Below are 5169 nucleotides of genomic sequence, written 5' to 3' on the forward strand. Positions count from 1 at the left end.
ATGGAAAGCTGATGCAGTTGTGGACGTCGTTGAAAGACTACCAACAGGCTAAAACAATGGCCGAGGTCTTGAAAAAACGAGAGGAAGACAAGTTGCATCAATTTTTCATGGGTTTGGATGAGTCACTGTATGGATCGGTAAAGTCAAACATGCTTCACGATCCGCTCTCCTAACTTTAGATGAGGCGTACAATGCAGTGACTCAGGATGAAGAGTCGAAACTCACAAGTCACATGATGAAGGAAAGATCCACGGAAGTGAGTTTTGCAGTCCAGACCGCTAACCGAGGAAAACATAGTTTTGAGAACAAAAGCAGAGCACCTATGTGCACTCTGTGTGGCAGAAAGGGACATCTGGCAGAGCATTGTTTCCATAAAATTGGATATCCATCATTGTAGAAACCCTTAAAAAAAAGGAATGGTCGAGTATCTATTCGGTGGTCGAGTCGCAGGCGATCAGATTGATCGAGAGGTTTCGAAGTACAAGGTGGTCGAAGAATTGATCGTGAGTAAACCATGAGTCAAATAAGCTACTCGACCATGGTTAGACAATTTCCTAGATTGATCAGATGAATGTTTTGGAATCATTACATTTTTGGAGCACGACGTTTTAGAAAGTCGACGTTTTAGCAGCAAGACGTTTCTGAAGCACAAAGTTTTCTTCAAAACATCATATCAGTAGAATATTATGTTGGGAACATAATAAGTCGGAAGCAGGACAGGGGTCAAGAAGGACGGGAAGTAAGCAGGACGGGATCGCATCACGACGGGATACCCCGAAGTTGGGCGAAAACCCTAATTTCGGTATTATGAATTTTTTTTTGGGAAGCCGGAGGCTCGAGAAATATTTTCCGTCAAGTGGGGAATCATTTGGAGTTTATTAAAAATACTCAGAGCATCAGAACATGCGTAGAAAAATATTTGGGATTGATCGCAGAACGAAAATTTACCGGAGAGGCCGAAATCGGCCGATGGACGGAGAATCTCGAGGTGACTCGATCTATGAGATCAGGACGTGGTGTCAATTGTATGGCATGGTATGTGGCAAGGGAAGCACGAGGTGTTGCAATACAAATGATCACAGCATGCAGAGTGACACACAGAAGTACGAGGTGGATCGGCCAAGCACGAGATGTCACGATGCATGCAACCGAAGCATGCTGCCAGCCATGTGTGAGATGGTGTGTCTCCCAGCATACACTTCAGTCATGCAGCAGGACATCTGGACGTGGGTGTGTCATCCTGAATGAGTCCTGGCCATGCTGAAATATATGTGGAGCACGAGGTGCCGCCGCGCATGCGTCCGGAGCCATGCGAAGCGACACACGGGCTGCCACACGGCTTGAATCTGATTAGCTTCTTATGTCTATAAATAGCCCACTAATCCCTCTAATTTGAACACATCCATAACACCTCAAAGTCAGTTCAAAATGTGAGAGAGAAAGAAAAGAAAGAAAGATCGAGTTTCGATAGTTTTCGAGAGATTTAGACAGTTTTTGAAAACTGTTTTATGCCAGTTTTGAGTCAGCGCCAAGAGAAGGTTCTGTTCAAGTAAAGATCAGTCAAGTGAAGATCAGATCAGTTCAAGACCAGTTTTGACGTGGGTCTACTTGAGAAGGTCGTGAAAGGGTTCGGATCGCAGAAGTCGGGTTTGGGGTCAAGACCACGGTCAACCAAAAAAGTGAGTTATAATCAATGGAAAAACTGGTTACGAATGTAAAAATTGGTTACAAAGTAATTCTCAATATAAAATTAAACCAAAGACCACCATCAACACAAGCTCACAGAGTTGTTTAACAAATACAATATCTTCAACTGAAGTTTTTTTATCAGCTTATATGTTCTTTATACTTTACATCATGTATATTTATTTTTGTCTGTTTTTTTAACAGATTTATTACGTGATGTGGATTCGAAGTTTGTGTGATTTATTAATCTAGATGGAAGTGATGATGTAATTTTTGGGTATGTGCATACATCATATGAGTTCGATAAATTTTTTTTGTTCTGGTAATTATATTGTATTTTGGGTGAGCAATTAGAGTGGAAAAATTTGATTATAAGCTAATTGTGAATGTGTTTATTTGTTTTATTTGTTCTTTTTCTAGTGTTTAATGTGATATGTTTTATTATATTTTTTAATATTTCATCTTAAAATTGTAGTTCTATATTTGGTGCTACTCGGTGGTGTTTTCGGTTTGGTTGTGTCCCAGAACATAGCAGACTTTGTCCAAGATAGAGGGTCTCTTCGTCTATAGATATAAATGCTTGGCATCTTTACAAAATGTTGTAGTGTTAGATTTGAGAATAATTAAAAACAGCTTTAGTTGCAATATCATATGCCATTTGACGATATAAATTTTTCTTCAAATATATATAGAAACAATTTTTCACCTAAAATTTGCTTGCTTTCGCTCGTCTCTCATTGTCAGAGCAATTCTGGTTACATTGGTTTATGAAAAGGACATTTTTTTTTCCCTTTCACCTCTTTAATAAAATTAAATACGTGAACATGTTCTCTGTTTTGTCTTTGTCTCTTTGCTCCCCCGGTGATTAGTTGATCGATTATTTTCTCTTTATGTTATCTTTGTAGTGGATGAGATCTGGAATATCCATAGTTGTTTGTTAGTTATAAGTGTAACATATCGGTAATTCACGAAATGAATCTTGTTCACCCTAACCCAGCACACCATTCTGTTTTTAACACAACACATCATTTGCTATAATGTTCTTTTGTGTGATAAGAAATTGTGTTAGAGAGAACAATTTTTTTACTTCAACTACACTCTACTAACAAAAGACATAAAAACCAAAAATTTGATAGATTATTCAAGTTTTTGATAGTTAAACGAAGATGTAGGATCTCATTCTTGATCCTATCCCTGAAATATTCTCGTCTTTTTTTGTATATGTAATTGAACTTTTGCATATCCAAATCAATCTCAAAGTAGTTTGGTCCTGTCCAAATGATCAACACACACACACACACACACACACATCAACATTAGCACAGAGCTCTGAAAATTAAATGAGCATTAGCTACTGAAAAATAAATGAAAGATTTGTAATCCAGCCGGAAATAAATATCAGAATAACTATTGTTGTAAGTTGTGAAAAAAATGTTTTTAGTAGAACTCTGCTGAAGACTCAGTATTCACCAAACCAGCCATGTCTTTGAACTTTATGGGTCACAATTATGGTTCGTTATCATTCTTTCTTCAATTTTCGTCTTCGTAACCACTATGCTTTCAACTTATCGTCTTTTCCACTTCTTTCTCCATTTTCTTCACCTTTCAGTTTCTTCTCCGAGTAATTCAACTCTAATTGCATTCCTCAGATCAAAGACAAAAACTTCATGGATCACTTCGACTTCCCCTCTCTTACCATATATATGCCACGTAGCCATCTGAACCCCTAATACTGCTCAAACCACCACCAACAAACTGCTTCCTCTCAAAGATCTTTCTTTTACTTCCCGAAGCTCTAGAAAGATCTCAAACGTTGGAAATTCCAAATTTGAGAGGATTATTAAGAAACGATCGTACGTTTCCATGGATCTTCATCGTTTTATTTATTTGTTGTTTGGACTACTTACTCCTACTCTATATTCATTGACAGAATTTCGTTTGGTTTTACCATAGCTTCATGGCGGCTCCACAATTAGAATTGGAACCTCCAAAACCATGAATTTGCGTGGTTTAGGTAATGTGTCTTAGTTCAAAAAAGAGAGGAAATAAGTGTGTCTTCTGATTTGTGTTATACTCTTTTGTATTTGTGATGCACAAAGCTCGGATCCAGACTTAGGTATTTGAGGAGAAATATCTGAGAGTACTATAAAAAAAACTTATTTAAGTTATTGTATATAAAAGGTATTTGATCCGTCACTCCATATATATATAAGTTAAACAACACTCGCACGGGTGTCCGGGTCAAAATCTAGTTATTTATTAAAGAAACTGTTTACACTATAAATATAGACATATAATATTCATAAAACACGTTATTAAAACTATTGAACACAAGAACACACTTTGAGTCTTCTTCTCATTTTAATATTTCTAAGATTAGAACCGTATAGTTTCAGTGGTTTTAAACTCAACTTGCTGGGGTGAGATTAATTCTGCTACGGACATATGCAGAAGAATCTTAAGAAGATTAAAAAAGAATAGGTTCTGAGAAACTATGTTATGAAGTTTTTTACAAAAAAAAAAGAATATATGTTATGAAGTCTGAGAAGTTTTTGATTTGTTGGGTTTTTTATATATCAATTTCTAGGGTTTTGAATATTTTAGTTTTATGTTGAATCATTTGGATAATCAATAAAATGGTGTTAACATTACTTCGCTATAACAGGAAGCAGCATCATGATAGATTGTATAACTTGGCTTCACATATGGTCACGTAAAAGGCTAACAAAAATTAAACAAATTGAAATATAAATATTCAATAGTAATATGCCGGAGATTGTATAATTTTGATGACTTTGTGTATTTTACTAAAACACATTTTATGTTTTTTGAAGTGTGAACTTAATTTGTGGTTTCGAATATCAAAAATTTATTGTCCAGATTAAACCCTTATTTTATCATAATATAAAATGTTCAAAATATAAAAATGTAATACTTATACATTTTAAATGTAATCTAAGAAAATACATTTCCTAATTATAATATCACAAAAACAAATTAAAATTACTATTATGTACTTAATACATAACAAACATCGTATACTCTTTAATATAAATATAAATTTGTAACTATTAATTAATATAAATACAAATCGTCGTTGTGATACGATTTCATATGGTTTCTTTTTGTGATCTATATCACCATTCTATCTTTTATGTTATCATTGTTGTTATTTGGTTGGCTCTCAATAGTTTCTCTGTATTCTCCTTTGTTGGAGTTTAAACATGTTTACGATCAATACAAGTATGGTTTGACCAAAAAAAGTTAAAAAATAATCTGCCTAAGCTTACTATTAATAAATTTTAGCTGCAAAATTAGATGAACCAAATAAAAATATAAAAAATTCAAACCAAACCCAAATTCATAAATAACTAAACTAATACTCTTTTTAAACCGAAAAAAAAATCTACAACCGAACCGGAAGCAAACCAAAAACACAAAAATACAATTTGAACGCGAACAAAAATTTATAAAATATAATCA

The sequence above is a fragment of the Brassica napus genome, chromosome C3 (assembly GCF_020379485.1).
Source record: "Brassica napus cultivar Da-Ae chromosome C3, Da-Ae, whole genome shotgun sequence".
Taxonomy (NCBI): domain Eukaryota; kingdom Viridiplantae; phylum Streptophyta; class Magnoliopsida; order Brassicales; family Brassicaceae; genus Brassica; species Brassica napus.